The sequence below is a fragment of the Pan troglodytes genome, chromosome 4 (genome assembly GCF_028858775.2).
Source record: "Pan troglodytes isolate AG18354 chromosome 4, NHGRI_mPanTro3-v2.0_pri, whole genome shotgun sequence".
Classification (NCBI taxonomy): Eukaryota; Metazoa; Chordata; class Mammalia; order Primates; family Hominidae; genus Pan; species Pan troglodytes.
The window spans coordinates 116,753,719-116,771,268 of NC_072402.2; the positions used below are offsets into that span (position 1 = coordinate 116,753,719).

A 17,550-nucleotide genomic window follows, 5' to 3' on the forward strand; every position below is an offset into this window, starting at 1 on the left:
TAAGAAAAGCCCAGAGAATAGTAAGTTGAAATGTTTCTCTTCTAGATATCATGTTTCTCTTCTAAAATAATCTTTTTTTGTTAAAAAAATCATTTATTCTTATATTCATATAATAGCTTTTGAATACAAGCTCCAAAATTAAAATTAAATATGGTAACAAGTCAGCTGAACCAGTTAATTTTGCCCCAAGTCATATAATTACAGTCTCAATTGACTTGTTATTTACCCTTAGAAAGTCACTCCAAGCTGGCTGTGGTGATTCGTGCCTGCAGTCCCAGGTACTTGGAAGTCTGAGGCAGAAGGATCACGTGAGTCCAGAAGTTGGAAGCTGCGGTGAGCTGTGATTGTGGCACTGTACGCCAGCATGCGCGACCGAACAAGACTCTGTCTCTTAAAAAAAAAAAAAAAAAGTTACTCCTATACTAAAAACACACACAGTGACCCACAACTGTTACATAAAACAGACTAATAATTGAAGATTGAAAAGATTCATACTCCGCTATACATATATTCAGTTAAACCAGAATTATTCTAAAACAGTATAATCCATAATGTGGAAGATCAGTAGTGTATATAATCCAGAATAGTCCATAACCCCGAAAGAGAAATTAAGGACATGCATTTTGGTAAGATATGAATATTTGACATCCTGATAGTTCGTACCTCCTTAAAAAGATGAAGGTATATTATGAATACTAAAGATCTGACTAGATAAGAGCTAAGTTTTACATTCTGGCTCCTAACTACAATGTTTATTTTCTTTCTTTCGTTTTTTTTTTTTTTTTGAAGGAGCCTTGCTCTGTCACCCAGGCTGGAGTACAGTGGTGTGATCGGCTCACTGCAACCTCCACCTCCCGGGTTCAAGTGCTTCTCCTGCCTCAGCCTCCTGAGTAGCTGGGATTACAGGCCCCACCACCATGCCCGGCTAATTTTTGTATTTTTAGTAGAGACAGGAATTTCATTATGTTGGCCAGGCTGGTCTCAAACTCCTAACCTCAGATGAACCACCTGCCTGGGCCTCCCAAAGTGCTGCGATCACAGGCATGAGCCACCATGCCCAGCCATCCTAATTACAATATTTTCAAATAAAAAATTATGATAAATAATCTTAAATAGTCTGAAATCAGCTCTGCTATAGATAATTCATAAAGGCTGTCCAGCCCATTTCTGGCTCCTAGTCCAGTTTCCTGTCCCCATACTCCAAAGTCCTCTTCCCAAGACAGAAGTTCTTGATTCCCTGCCTGGCTTCAAGCTTTGGAAACAGTGCTGCCTTTCCTCAGGTAGGACAGCCGAAAAGTTATTTTTTTATTATGCTTTTTTGTATTTTCTAAATGTTCTATAATAAACAATTTTAAAACTCAGTTTTTAAGAAGCAATAAAAATATTGTAAGGGATTTACATTCAATTTGCAAGTGATTCAGTAATAAGTGATATGTGATCTTGCCATTTGTTGCATCCTTGTTCTGATTTCCCGTAACAATTACCATACTCACAACCTAGGCCTTCCTGGTTGGAAATTGTCTTGTTCCCTCTGCCACCACAGAGAACTTAGAGCCCTTCACTGAGCCCTGCCTCCTGCCACTCTCATCTGTGGAACTGGGACCCTGTTAACTAATGGCTTACTTCTCCCATATTGCATGCCATAACAACACTCATGCTCAGGTTATCCTGTTACACCTGTGTGAACCTTCCTGATAGGAACCGCTTTTCTGGCTCACCACTACTACCTGTTGCTGTTTTCCCTAGAGACCAAGTTCTGTAAGTCTTGAGGAGGTTGCAAACTGATGGTGCATAGGACAAATTTAGCCCGCTAACATATTTGGTTTGGCACATTCAATGTTTGAAATGTTTACATTTGAATGTCCTTAGGCCAGACATATGTTCCCCAGTTTGCCATAGCCTCCAGTACTCCCTACTGTATATCTGCCCCTTTAGTGGTTTACTTACTTGCTTGGAACATGAAGTCATTTGAGTTAGATCCTTAGGGAAAGAGTCCCTCCACTATCCCTACAGAACTTATCATCTCAGCTGGGCTCTCCTTACCTAGTAACTCAACAGAATGTCTAATTCTAAGTCTCAATTTTGCCTAGTCTTTCTGGCTCCGTTGATGTCAGCAAGTCCATTGTGTGAAATAACAATACTGCCTCAGTTGCAAGAAATTGAGCCAGGAAGATGATAAGATATTGGATGCTACTCTAGACTTACTGACTTGTTTACTACATCCCTCCAAATTATAGCTGCTCTCTGAAGAAATCTAAAAAAAAAGAAAGAAACTCACCAGAAGAGGGAAGCAAAGGACAGCCCAGATTTGCAGAAACATACAAATCTGATGGCTACTGAAGTAAGCATTACTGCACTTATTGATGACTTTAAGCAACTATCACAAGGATGGATGTTCATTGCCCAACCTTTCCATATGTAGTAGGTCCAGAAAATGCACCCAGCCCCAGGCCCACATTCAATAAAGGATTGAATAAAGGATTCAATCCTTTATTCTCTACTGCATATTGAGAATTTGTTGAGTTTGAGAAAACATAGCATATCAGTTAGGGGAAAATTTGGAGGGAGAAAGAGTCCAGATAGGGAGAACGTTGAAGGAGAAGTCAGAATAGAATAAAAAACAAGCAAGCAAGCATGCGTGGAAGTAAAGAGGAAGGGAGGGGCCAGGCATGGTGGCTCACAACTATAATCCCAGCACTTTGGGAGGTCTAGTGGGAGGATTGCTTGGAGCCAGGAATTCGAGACCAGCCAGGGCAACAAAGCAAGACTGTAACTCTACAAAAAGAATTTTTTTAATTAGCCAGGCATGGTGGAGCACATGTGTGGTCCCATCTACTCAGGAGGCTGAGGCAGGATGATTCCTTGAGCTCGTGAGTTCCCAGGAGTTCAAGGTTACAGTGAGCTATGATCATACCACTGCACTCCAGGCTGGGTCACAAAGTAAGACCCCATCTCTGCAAAAAAAAAAAAAAAAAAAAAGAGGAAGGGAGGAAAGGCAGGGGAGCAGGAAAGCAAGTTAACAATTTATTGAGCATGTACACGTGTACTTGATCCTTTTATAGATATAATTTCATTTAATGCTCACACCTTACTAAAGGTCACAGGGGCTCAAAGCAACAAAGTTGGAGTGTATGTGAAGCCAAATATGTGACTCACAAGTCCATGCTCTTTTGATAACACCACAACTCTCTCAAAGGTGATTTATTTTAATCTGTGCAGCAAACTTTTACATAAGAGCTAACTCAACTGTACTTCACACGAGTTGAATGAATAGATAAATGTAACTTTGAAAACAATCCTGTAAGGTACAGTTGGCCCTCCTTATCTATAAGTTTCACATCCACAGAGCCAACCAAACATAGATCAAAAATAGTTGTTAAAATGAAAAATAATACAAATGTTAAAATATACATATAGAACAACTATTTACATAGCATTTACATTGTATTATGGATTATAAGTAACCTAGAGATGACTTAAAGTATACAGGAAGATATGCATAGGTTATATGCAAATACTATGCCATTTTATATGAGGGACTTAAGCATCAGTGGCTTTTGGCATCTAAAGGGGTCCTGGAACCAATCCTTCCCCTGATATGAGGGAAGACTGTATTGTGTTTTCCATTTTCACAGATGAGGAAGCTAAAGGTCACAAAAGTAAAACATCATGCTGCCAGCCAAGGGCTCTTGCAAACATCTGCAGTATCACTGGGTGTGTATGCCACAGGCAGAAGGGTTACCCCATTCTCTGGGCATCTTGCAAAGAGGTGAGCTAAGTAGGGCCAGGGTGCACCTGGATGCATAACAGGGCTGTGCTTAAAGAGAGGAATCCACCCCTGTTCCTCTCCCCTTTACAGGGCAAGATGAAAGTGGAATTATAAGCAAGGGACATAAAGTCTGGTCTTAGACACTAAATGGTCTGAATTTGGGTGCCAGTCATCTGGCAACACTGCTTATTAGTTCCTATGGAAAGTTGATTTTGGTCACAGCTCTGCCCACTGGGAGAAAAGGAGCAACAGTTACCAAGACAAGTTGTTTCAGACATAGCCACTTTCACTGGCAAAAGGAGAGGAGGCCCCAGCTTCAGCTAGTTCATCCAAACAATCTAGAGAGAACTTCTAGTGTCAAGATGTCTTTAATCATTCACCAAAAATAGTGACAGAGCCAGGACTTGAATCCAGGTTTCGTTATCTCAGAATCCAGGTAGGAGCTATAAAGCTATTCCTTCATAAGTGAAGGACAACAGCCAAATCCAATAGCTATAGCAAATTCGAGGTTGTTTCACATGACTTTAGATTTCAGTTGTTCAAATGGCAGGTGAGTGTAACAAGGAAATGGTTCCAAGAGAATGATTCAATCATAACACCCCAGACACGGCTAGGGACATGAAGAGGAAGAACTGGGAGGAAAAGGGTACCTCAGAGATTAACAAAGGAATCACTCAATTGTCTTATTTATTTATTTGCTTACTTTATTTTTACTTTAAGTTCTGGGATACATGAGCTAAACGTGCAGGTTTGTTACATAGGTATACATGTGCCATGGTGGTTTGCGGCACCTATCAACCTGTCATCTAGGTTTTAAACCCCCCATACATTAGGTATTTTTCCTAATGGTCTCCCTCTCCTTTCCCCTCACCCGCTGACAGGCCCCGGTGTGTGATATTCCCCTCCCTGTGTCCATGTGTTCTCATTGTTCAGCTCCCACTTATGAGTGAGAACATGTGGTGTTTGGTTTTCTGTTCCTATGTTAGTCTGCTGAGGATGATGGTTTCCAGCTTCATCCATGTCCCTGCAAAGGACATGAACTCATTCTTTTTTATGGCTGCATAGTATTCCATGGTGTATATGTGCCACATTTTCTTTATCCAGTCTATCATTGATGGGCATTTGGGTTGGTTCTAAGTCTTTGCTATTGTGAACAGTGCCACAATAAACATACGTGTGCATGTGTCTTTATAGTAGAATGATTTATAATCCTTTGGTTATATACTCAGTAATGGTATTGCTGGGTCAAATGGTATTTCTGGTTCTAGATCCTTGAGGAATTGCCACACTGTCTTCCACAATGGTTGAACTAATTTACACTCCCACCAACAGTGTCTTCTTTTGAAAAGTGTCTGTTCATATCCTTTGCCCACTTTTTGATGGAATTGTTTGTTTTTTTCTTGTAAATTTGTTTAAGTTCCTTTTAGATTCTGGATATTAGACCTTTGTCTGATGGATAGATTGCAAAAATGTTCTCCCAATCTGTAGGTTGTCTGTTCACTCTGGTGATAGTTTATCTTGCTGAGAAGAAGCTCTTTAGTTTAATTAGATACCATTTGTCAATTTTGGCTTTTGTTGCAATTGCTTTTGGTGTTTTGGTGGTAAAGTCTTTGCCCATGCTGATGTCCTGAATGGTACTGCCTAGGTTTTCTTCTAGGGTTTTTATGGTTTTAGGTTTTAAGTCTTTAATCTATTTTAAGTTAATTTTTGTATAAGGTGTAAGGAAGGGGTCCAGTTTCTGTTTTCTGCATATGGCTAGCCAGTTTTCCCAATACCATTTATTACATAGGGAATCCTTTCCCTATTGCTTGTTTTTGTCAGGTTTGTCAAAGACCAGATGGTTGTAGGTGTGTGGTGTTACTTCTGAGGCCTCTGTTCTGTTCCATTGGTCTATATATCTGTTTTAGTACCAGTACCATACTGTTTTGGTTACTGTAGCCTTGTAGTATAGGTTGAAGTCAGGTAGTGTGATCCCTCCAGCTTTGTTCTTTTTGCTTAGGATTGTCTTGGCTATATGGCCTCTTTTTCAGTTCCATATGAAATTTAAAGTAGTTTTTTCTAGTTCTATGAAGAAAGTCAATGGTAGCTTGATGGGAATAGCATTGAATCTATAAATTACTTTCGGCAGTATGGCCATTTTCATAATATTGATTCTTCCTATCCATGAGCATGGAATGTTTTTCCATTTGTTTGTGTCCTCTCTTATTTCCTTGAGCAGTGGTTTGTAGTTCTCCTTGAAGAGGTCCTTCACATCCCTTGTAAGTTGTATTCCTTATTTTCTTCGCAGCAATTGTGAATGGGAGTTCATTCATGATATGACTCTCTGTTTGTCTATTATTGGAGTATAGGAATGCTTGTGATTTTTGCACATTGATTTTGTATCCCAAGACTTTGCTGAAGTTGTTTATCAGCCTAAGGAGTTTTGGGGCTGAGATGATGGGGTTTTGTAAATATACAATCATGTCATCTGCAAACAGAGACAATTTGACTTCCCCTCTTCCTATTTGAATACACTTTATTTCTTTCTCTGGCTTGATTGCCCTGGCCAGAACTTCCAATACTATGTTGAATAGGAGAGGTGAGAGAGGGCATCCTTGTCTTGTGACAGTTTTCAAATGCTTCCAGCTTTTGCCTATTCAGTATGATGTTGGCTATGGGTTTTCGTAAATAGCTCTTACTATTTTGAGATATGTTCCATCAATACCAGTTTATTGAGAGTTTTAGCATGAAAGGGTGTTGAATTTTATTGAAGGCCTTTTCTGTATCTATTGAGAAAATCGTGTGGATTTTGTCATTGGTTCTGTTTATGTGATGGATTACGTTTATTGATTTGAGTATGCTGAACCAGCCTTGTGTTTTAGGGATGAAGCCAACTTGATTGTGGTGGATAAGCTTTTTGATGTGCTGCTGTATTTGGTTTGCCAGTATTTCATTGAGGATTTTCGCATTGATGTTCATCAGGGATATTGGCCTGAAATGTTCTTTTTTTTGTTGTGTCTCTGCCAGGTTTTGGAACCAGGATGATGCTGGCCTCATAAAATGAGTTAGGGAGGAGTTCATCTTTTTCTATTGTTTGGAATAGTTTCAGAAGGAATGGTACCAGCTCCTCTTCGTTCCTCTGGTGGAATTTGGCTGTGAATCCGTCTGGTCCTGGGCTTTTTTTGGTGGGTAAGCTATTAATTACTGCCTCAATTTCAGAATTTGTTATTGGTTTATTCAGGGATTCAACTTCTTCCTGGTTTAGGAAATCACTCAATTTTCAACGTTTTCAGTTAAACTCATTTTTTGAATTAAAAGACAACTTCATAAATAACTGTACTCACTGTTCTTCACCAAAAGTCTCTTTATGAAGAAAATTTCTATATAAACAAATATAAGAGCTCAAAGAGCATTTCTACTCTACAAGGCTTGGATCTCTCTCACTCATTTATGTCATTTTTGCTTTTAAAATAAAGTTGACTGTATATAAGAAGTCTTATTGTGAATACTCTTGTAAATACCTACTCCATAATTTTTTTTAATTTCCAATACTTTTGCAAATATCTATCCCATAATTTTTTTTTTTTTTTTTTTTTTTGAGACGGAGTCCCTCTCTGTCACCCAGGCTGGAGTGCAGTGGCGCCATCTCAGCTCACTGAAACCTCTGCCTCCCAGGTTCAAGCGATTCTACTGCCTTAGCCTCCCGAATAGCTGAGATTATAGGCACCTGCCACCATGCCCAGCTAATTTTTGTATTTTTTGTACAGATGAGGTTTCATCATGTTAGGCAGACTGGTCTTGAACTCCTGACCTCAGGTGATCCACCTGCCTCAGCCTCCCAAAGTGCTGAGATTTCAGGTGTGAGCCACTGCACCCGGCCTTCAATTAATTTTGAAATCATAACTGAGCTCTTAAATACAGATTTCTTTATACTAGGCTCACAGAGTTCTATGACTATTATATTAGTGTTTTACCTCTGTATAGATTTGGAGCAAAGACTTGCATTGTTTTTTCTTTGAAAGGTTGAGAGGTGTTTTGTTATGTCTTGTGAAGAACTGTTCTTACTAAACTGGTACTGATCTAAGAATGCTCCTGTTTTTATTCCTTTCCATCCCAAAATTGACCCAAAGATGACAGGAAATCAAGTTTTTTCAATTCATTTCTTTATTCACAAACAGCTCATTTGATGAAGTAATATTACCTCCTTTTTGCATGAGATCAAAATCAGGGCCTTAGTGTTCATTTATTCCTACATTTGCTCCTTGGAGGCATGGATCTGTGAATCAAATGACACATTGCTAGTGTTTATGAATCACAAGGCCATTTAAAAACAGAACATTCACCCTGTATGTAGATTTATTTTTTCTCTCCCTTCTTCTATTTTCTCACCGCTTTCCTTCTTGCTTTCTTTCATTTTTTTCTTCTTTTAGCTGTACACACTATAATTTAACTCATAAACAAAACTAATATTAATACAGTTATGTTTTATGATAAGTTGAAATAATTGAGTATTAAAATATGATCATAAGAAAGTAAAGTTTTGCTTCCTAGATTTGTACTATATTTTACAGTCTAGATATATCTTATTATATTGCTAATGTAATATTATGTTTTGAATATTTGTAGTTTTTACAAGACCATTTGTATATTTGTAGTTGTTACAAGACCATTTCTTGGTACTTGGGATCAGTAGGTTAGTGAGTAGGGGGTGTGACTTACACAGTGTTTCCCCAGAAGCATATACTGAGACAAGAATTTGAATACAGGTAGTTTACTTCGGAATTGAATCCCAGAAGCACCAGTAGAGGAATAGAGAAGTGATCCAGGGAAGGGAAAAAAGAAAATCAATAATGTTACCTTCATCAAGCAGATTACAGTTGTGGACAATTGAGGCTCGATTCTGTTGATAACTCTGGCAGACGGGTAGAAGTTGTAGTTGAGTGATCAGTGGGATCACATGGAGAGCCACGGCTCTCCATGAGGGAGAGGAGAGATACAAATATGGAATGAGGGAGAGAGAATAAGAAAGATCCTGTGGTATTTGAATGGAATTGATATCTGTATGAACTCAACATTTTTTAAAAGCATGTGTGTGAATGTGTGTGTATATGTAAACTTACATGTGCACAGAGCATAACTAGTGGGAGTTTGATGGTTTTGTCAACATTTGGGTCAAAGTTTTAAAGGAAGGAGCCTATCTCTGAAGGAGACAACGTAAGTGGCAGTGACCTGAAACAATGAGAAATCCCCAAAGGGGACACCTAGACGTAAAAAGTTTTCTCCTCCTTTTTGGACAATATACTTTAAGAGGTCTTCTCTGCACTGAACAGGAAATACTTTGCATTTTTATTTAATGAGGAGATCACTTGAAAAATAATTTTATTTTCTTTTTTCTTCTTTTTATTTTAATACCACTATACTAATGAGAAAGAAATCACTTTTTTCTTAATCAGTTCAAGAAAGTAGGGTAACATTTGCCATAAAATAAGCTTGTCTTCACTTTCATAAAATAAACATAAGTGAATAAGTTTGCAAACTTAATATTTGATTTTTTTTTTTTTAAAGAGGGTTGTAGGAAGAGGAGGTATAGCATTAAGTAAAAGATTTAGGCCAGGTGCAATGGCCCACACCTACAATCCCGTGCTCTGAGAGGCCAAAACAGAAGGATCACTCGAAGCCAGGAGTTCAAGACCAGCCTGGGCAAAACAGCAAGACCCATCTCTACAAAAAATAAATTCGCTGGGCATGGTGATATGCACCTATAATTCTAGCTACTTGGGAGGCTGAGGCAGGAGGATCACTTGAATCCAGGAGTTCAGCTATGATCTATGATTGCACCACTGCACCCCAGCCTGAGTGACAGAGTGAGTCCACATCTGTTAATAAATAAATCAATTAATTAATTAAAAGATTTGAGTCAGGCATGGTGATTCATGCCTATAATCCCAGCACTTTGGGAGGCTGAGATGGGTGGATCACTTGAGGTCAGGAGTTTGAGACCAACCTGGCCAACATGGTGAAATCCTGTCTCTACTAAAAATACAAAAATTTGCTGGGCATGGTGTTGTGCGCCTGTAATCACAGCTACTCAGGAGGCTGAGACAGGAGAATCACTTGAACCCAGAAGGCGGAGGTTGCAGTGAGCCGAGATGGTGACACTGAAATCCAGCCTCGGCAAGAAAGCAAGACTCCATCTCAAAAAAAAAAAAAAAAAAAAAAGATTTGATTCTTTTTAAAAAAAACACACAGTGTGGATATCTGATTCTAATAGTGGCAGACAAAGTGATATAGTTTGACTGTGTCCCCCAAATTTCATGTGTTGAAAACTTAACTCCCAATGCAACAGTGTTGGGAGGTGGGGCCTAATGAGAGGTGTTTAGGTCATGAGGTTGTCAAAAGATGCTAGAGAAAATTATCTCTAAATATGTTGAGTCTATTTGGGAATAGAAATAAGGATTATAGGCCGGGCGCCTGTAATCCCAGCACTTTGGGAGGCCGAGGTGGGCGGATCACGAAGTCAGGAGATCGAGACCATCCTGGCTAACACGGTGAAACCCCGTCTCTACTAAAAGTACAAAAAATTAGCCGGGGGTGGTGGCGGGCGCCTGTGGTCACAACTACTTGGGAGGCTGAGGCAGGAGAATGGCGTGAACCCAGGAGGTGGAGCTTGCAGTGAGCCGAGATCAAGCCACTGCACTCCAGCCTGGCAACAGTGCAAGACTCCGTCTCAAAAAAAAAAAAAGAAATAAGGATTATAATCTGGAATGCATGACATGGCAAATCACCAGAGCATTCAGTGAAGAAAGGGTAAGGAGAGCCTTTATTAGCAAAAAAGATTTACATGAGCTGCTTAGAAATGGCTCATTGGTCATGGAGTTTCTAAGCCAGAGTTGCTGTTAGTTCATTGATAGAAATGCCATTACTGGGCAAATGTTTTTCCAAGAACAGCTTAACTTAATCACTGCAGTCTTAAAGAATGTCTTGTGATAAATCTTTTGGGTTTTTTTGTTTGTTTGTTTGTTTGTTTTTGAGATGGAGTCTCACTCTGTCGCCCAGGCTGGATACAGTAGCGCTGTAGTGATCTCGGCTCACTGCAACCTTCACCTCCTGGGTTCGAGTAATTCTCTTGCCTCAGCCTCCTGAGTAGCTAGGATTACAGGCACATGCCACCACACCTGGCTAATTTTTGTATTTTTAGTAGAGATGAGGTTTCACCACATTGACCAGGCTGGTCTCAAACTCCTGACCTCAAGTGATCAGCCCGCCTCAGCCTCCCAAAGTGCTGGGATTATAAGTGCGAGCCACCGTGCCCGGCCATCTTGTGATAAATCTTATCAAACGATGTATGAAAGAAGTGAAAGGATTTTTAGAAAGTTCTTGGAACAGTTCTTATCTCAGATATGTAAGTATGAGCCTCCTCTCCTTCAGGACTTGCTGTCCCTATTTTGCCCTGTGGAGACACAGAGCTAAACCATATCATTCCACCCATGGCCTCTCCCAAATCTCATGTCATTCTCACATTTCAACACACAATCATGCCTTCCCAAAAGTCCCCAAAAGAAAAAAAATAAAGAAAATCATTGCCAGTCCCTTGAGCAGATGATATAACTCATACCAATACTTGTATAGAAGAAGCATATTCTGAGTATTCAAAATTGAATCAGACTCAGAAGTAAAAAGATATAGCCTCAAAAAATGTGGCATACCTAAAATATCCGTGAATCTTCTTACTCATTTAAATAAACTAAATTTGAATTTCAAATTCACTGACTTTTCCTATTACTATGATGTGAGACAGGAAGCGTCCTTCAAGATTTATACTTTTTAAAAAATAAATGACTACACTTTTTCAACAGGACGAATGTTACAGGAAATGAGCATACAAAATAAGAAACAGAAGGTGGAGGCAGTTAGCAATGGCTTTAATTTGGCTCCTTACTTTCACACAAAAACACCTGCAGAGAGCTTCAAATGCTATACATGTGCTGATGATTCTCAAATTTACAACTTCTGAAAAAGTCTTTTTTCTGACACCCCCACATCCTCCTGTTCATTCTTCAGATCTCAGCCTAAAAAAGGTCAATTCCCAGAGAATCCCTTTCCTGAGATCCAAGACTAGGTCAGTTTTAAGACAGGGGTTTTCAATCCTTTTGACCTTGATCTACCATAAGAAATATATTTCATATCATGATCTGGTGCACACACATGCAAATATGCATTCTTAAACAAACGATTATCTCTATCTGCCAGTCACTATTATAAACCACTAGGGATACAAAGTGAATAAAACTTATAAAAACTTTGCTTTAATGGAGTTTACATTCTAGTAATTCTGTTTCTGCCTTTGCCTTCCTTAAAACTATTCTCAATCCTGCAGCCAAAGTGATCCTATTAAAACATAAATCAGACGTCACTCTTTTCCTCAGTGCCATCCAATGGCTTCCCATCTCACTCAGAGTCAAAACCAAGGCCCTGCCTACTACAAATCACATAGCCTTACATGATCTGCCCCGCTGACCATGACTCACCCTCTTTCCTCGTCACCTGCTAGTCCTCCCATTCACTCCCCTTCAGTCATATTGGCCTTGCTTCTCTTCAGACAGGCCAGCCACACTCAGGGCCTTTGCACTGACTATTCCTTCTGCCTGGAATGTTCCTCCTCCAAGTATCCATATGGCTAACTCCCTCAATTCTTTGAGATCTTTAACCACAAGGCGCTTTCCCAAATAAGTCTTCTCTGGCTACCCTTTTTAAAAATTTAACCCCCACCCTTCACATTTTATATACTCCCCTTCCTTGCCTTTTTTCAGCTTCTTGTCATCTTATAACATATTCTATATTTTACTAATTTATCTTGTTTATTGTCTATCTTTCCTCTTGAAAGCATACTCTATAAGCCCCTGGATTTATATATTCATTCACTGACAACGTAAGCAGAAATAAAAGTTTCACAAAAGAATACTTATCATCTGTGATTTACTAGGATGTTTTATTATTTATTTTGTTAAAAATACTGGTCTTAAGCCACTAGATAGATTTCATGACCCACTCATAGATCATGATCCACAGTTTACACTGTCTTAATGTAAGCTTTCGTTGTATCTGACAAATTGTTTCATAGCACATCACAACTGTGTGTGTGTGTGTGTGTGTGTGTGTGTGTGTGTGTGTATTCCCTACCCTACTGTGGGTCCTATGCGGGGCTGAGAAGTCAGGGCTGCCTTACTCACCGCTATGTTTCCAGCACAGAGCATAGTACCATTACAAGTCCAAGTCATGTGCACACAGAAGTTAAAAGGGAGCAGAAACTGTAAGCAGAAGTTAGCCACCAGGAAGACAATGAACAGAAACACAGAGGGAAGTAGAAACTGACCCATGAAAGAGAGAGATAGAGCTGTAGTTCCAGTTCGCAGTCCATAAGTTTCTTTACCCCCCATTATTTTAGACTGAGTTTTTGTTTTTTGGAACTAATACTATATTAATAGCATATGAATTAAACATCTTGATCAATCAGAGCAAACAATCCAAAAACTTCTGTAAAATAAATATCAATAGTTTCTAAATTTTAAGAAAGTGATATTGGGTAAATGGAAGGATTAATTTTGTAGTCTGGAGATGGGGAAGGCAGAAAACCATGTTTGCTTCTGTAGCTTCCATGTCCCTGTACCACCTAGCCAACTTGCTTTGCTCTGCTGCTTAGCTCTGCCACACAAAAGGGCTCCTGCCTGGCCCCTTGCCCTACAGGAGGAAAGATAACCTACGGTGTTTTAGGAAGATGCTTTCAAAGGTAAATGGAACTCACAGGAGTGATCTCTCTCTCGGTGTCCTCTCTTCTAGGAGGCTTAGGTAAAATAGGTCTGATCCTCATTCAGGGAAGTGTCTAGGTTAGTAATGCAGGCCAGCTTAAGTTTAGGTATTTGGACTTGCTCTTTTCCAGTCTAGCACATTTCTCTCTACCTCATTTTATTTAAGAGCTGTAGGCCAGCACGGTGGCTCAGGCTTGTAATCCCAGCACTTTGGGAGGCTGAGGTGGGCAGATCACAAGATCAGGAGTTCGACCAGCCTGGCCAATATGGTGAAACCCTGTTTCTACTAAAAATACAAAAATTAGCTGGGTGTGGTGGCGGGTGCTGGTAGTCCCAGCTACTCAGGAGGCTGAGGCAGGAGAATCGCTTGAACCCAGGAGGCAGAGGTTGCAGTGAGCCGAGATGGCGCCACTGCACTCCAGCCTGGGCGACTGAGCGAGACTCTGTCTCAAAAAAAAAAAAAAAAAAAAAAAAAAAGAATTGTAAAATCTGAGATTCAAATTTGACCATTTAGATGGTCCAATCTAACTCACTAGATTCTGTATTGGAGGTGGGAGACAAAACCTCACATAGAAATAGTGTTCCTATGAATATGTTGTTTTTTGTTTCTCACATATATAAATATATGTATATGAAACCACACACACATATACAGGAATATATATTTTTGGTATTATTTTACATCCATTAATTATTTCACTTTCAAAAATTTCCTTAGTAGTGGCAGACTTATCCATAAAGCTAACAAACCTTAAGCTTCAGTGCTTCGCATTGCTTGGGCCCCTTCTAAGAAATGAACGTAATTTTGTCTATTATTTTGAAGAGGGCCTCTCAAACTGTATAATCTTCATGCGCCATAAAGTCTGGATCTAACTATACCTTCAGGAATGTTATCGGTTGTATTGGCTGAGTAGGGTTAAAGGTTTCAGGAACTCAGGTTTGACCAGCAGCCCTAGCTTTCATAAGGAAAAAAAAGAGACAATATAATAATAATATATAGGCCAACAACAGAGAAGTCCACTCATTTAATGCTTACTATGTTTAAAAACCTTCAAATCTGCAAGGCTATATGTTTCTTTCTGAAAGCAAAAATTAGGGTATAATGTAGGGTTGCTATTTATCCCATCAATTAGAAACTTTTGGTGGCAGGATGGAAAAAAAAATCCTTGCCTTTCTCAGGAATGGAACTGTTCTGTTCACCAAGTTTGCTTCTGGCCACTGCATCTCCAAAGCCTCTGCAGCATATGTGCAGTGAGCAGCCCAGAAGAAGGCTGAGTACAGTGTATGAGACTGCATCAATGCATATAAATTGACTTGAATGATAATTCCATAGTCTCCCAAGGCGGGCAGATTACCTGAGTTCAGGAGTTCAGGACATTCTGACCAACACGGAGAAACCCCATCTCTACTAAAAATACAAAATTAGCTGGGTGTGGTAGTGCATGCCTGTAATCCCAGCTACTCAGGAGACTGAGACAGGAGAATCGCTTGAAACCTGGGAGGCAGAGGTTGCAGTGAGCCGAGATCACGCCATTGCACTCCAGCCTGGGTAACAGGAGCACAACTCTGTCTCAAAAAAGAAAAAAAGAAAATAGTACTTCACCTCTGTGGTCTTCTCCCAAAATCGTATAGCTTCAGTACAATCATGAGAAAACAATCAGAGAAACCTCCGTAGAGGGATATGCTACAAACTACTTTACCAGTACTCCTCAAAATTGTCAAAATCATCAAAAACAGAAAATATCTGAGAAAGTGTCATAGGCAAGAGGAGCCTAAGGACACATAATAACTAAATGTAATGTGATATGCTTAATGAAATCCTGGGACAGAAAAAGCATATCAAGTCCAAGAAATATAAATAAACCATGGACATTAGTAAAGAACAATGTATCAATATTGGTTCATTAATTTTAACAAATATACCTTTTTGTTTTTGTTTTTGTTTTTGAGACAGAGTTTTGCTCTTGTTGCCCAGGCTGGAGTGCAATGGCACGATCTCGGTTTACCACAACCTCCGCCTCCCGGGTTCTAGTGATTCTCCTGCCTCAGCCTCCCGAGTAGCTGGGGTTACAGGCATGCACCACCACACCCGGATAATTTTGTGTTTTTAGTAGAGACGGGGTTTCTCCATGTTGGTCAGGCTGGTCTTGAACCCTCAACCTCAGGTGATCCACCTGCCTCGGCCTCCCAAAGTTCTGGGATTACAGGCGTGAGCCACTGCATCCGGCCTACAAATATACCATATTAATGAATGTGAATAATAGAGAAAGTGGTATGGGGTATATGGGAATGCTGTACTATCTTCTTAATTTTTCTGTAAATCTATAAGTGTTCTTTAAAAAGTCTATCATTTTTAAAAAGTTTTCAGTTATTCTAATAAAAGCATATCATTTACACATTAAATCATACTTTCTGTTTAGTTGAAGTCATTTTAGGAGGCTAATATTTCTGAATCTTTAAAAATTTATGCTACTGATAGGCTTAATTCTACTTTAAAGTGAAATAAGCAACTGATTTAATTAATCTAACTTATGGTATGCTTTTGATACTGTGTGGATTTTTTTAATTAGCAAAAAAACTAAATTAAATTCAACAAGAAATCCTTCTTTCAATTTATTTTATTTAACACAATGACCAGAAACCTACAGAAGCTATAAAATTTCTTAACGAGACATTTCATACGGGAGGAAAAGTTTTTATCCCCTACATAAAAAGGTTATTACAGAATTGATCTATACCAAAATTAAAACATTTTTGAAGTTTTATAAAACTACATGTTAACATAAGACTCTCCAACCTTGTAATTTTCTAGCACCTTTTATCTGTGCAGTCAGGCATTTCACAGCACCTTATGATACATTTATAGTGACTTTTCCTAAATGGGAGAAGCAGATGAGTCAAATGACTTATACTAGATTCTCCATGAGTCAGAGGTACAACTGTTCCAATGAGTCATTACCTATCAGTTCTAAAGTAATTGTCAGGAGAATCATTTAAACATAAACCCCAGAAATCATAGAAGGAAAGAACATTTTAAAACATAGCTATTTTCCTACTAGTTTTTAACAATAACTTGTTTGAGAATGAATTTAGAAGGATTCAAATACCTAAAGACATTGTTAAAATGCAATGCAAAGACATAGATTTTTGTTTGCTTGTTTGTTTTGAAACGGAGTCTCACTCTGTCACCCAGGTTGGAGTACAGTGGCATGATCTCGGCTCACTGCAACCTCTGCCTCCCGGGTTCCAGCTATTCTCATGCCTCAGTCTCCCAAGTAGCTGGGACTACAGGCGCATGCCACCACGCCCCGCTAATTTTTGTATTTTTAGTAGAGAAAGGGTTTTGCCATATTGGCCAGGTTGGTCTCAAACTCCTGACTTCAGGTGATTCGCCCGCCTTGGCCTCCCAAGATATACTGATATCTGTTGCATTTATGATAGCCTACATAGGAAGTACATTAGACAAGTCAATAGTTTTCTTTTTCCTTTTTTTTTTTTTTTTTTTTTGAGACGGAGTCTTATTCTGTTGCCCAGGCTGGAGTGCAGTGGCATGATCTCGGCTCACTGCAACCCCCGCCTCCCGTGTTCAAGCGATTGTCCTGCCTCAACCTCCTGAGTAGGTGGGATTACAGATGCCCGCCACCACGTCCAGCTGATTTTTGTATTTTTAGCAAAGACGGGGTTTCACCATGTTGGCCAGGCTGGTCACGAACTCCTGACCTCAGGTGATCTGCACGCCTCAGCCTCCCAAAGTGCTGGGATTACAGGCGTGAGCCACTATGCCCGGTGACAAGTCAATAGTTTTCTACTAATTCCGTCATTACTATCTGGTATCCTGGCTTGTAAGATAACCACCTTATAAGTAATCTAACAACACTGTGGCAGAAAATATAATTATAAAATTATTAGATGTTATAAAACAAGAACATCTGATCACAGAGTTTTTGCTACTTTGTCCTTTAGTGATAAAGTTTCTTATGAAAACACATACCAGAA

At 39.4% G+C, this 17,550-nt stretch overlaps 1 long non-coding RNA gene across 1 annotated transcript in view; it reads right to left on the reverse strand.

The window, feature by feature from the left end:
* LOC134809970 (uncharacterized) overlaps positions 1-17,550 on the reverse strand; it is a 55,315-nt gene that overhangs the window by 4,754 nt on the left and 33,011 nt on the right. Inside the window, exon 2 of the long non-coding RNA XR_010156984.1 lies at positions 227-390. This is a non-coding gene — a long non-coding RNA (uncharacterized LOC134809970). The remainder of the gene's footprint in view (positions 1-226; positions 391-17,550) is intronic.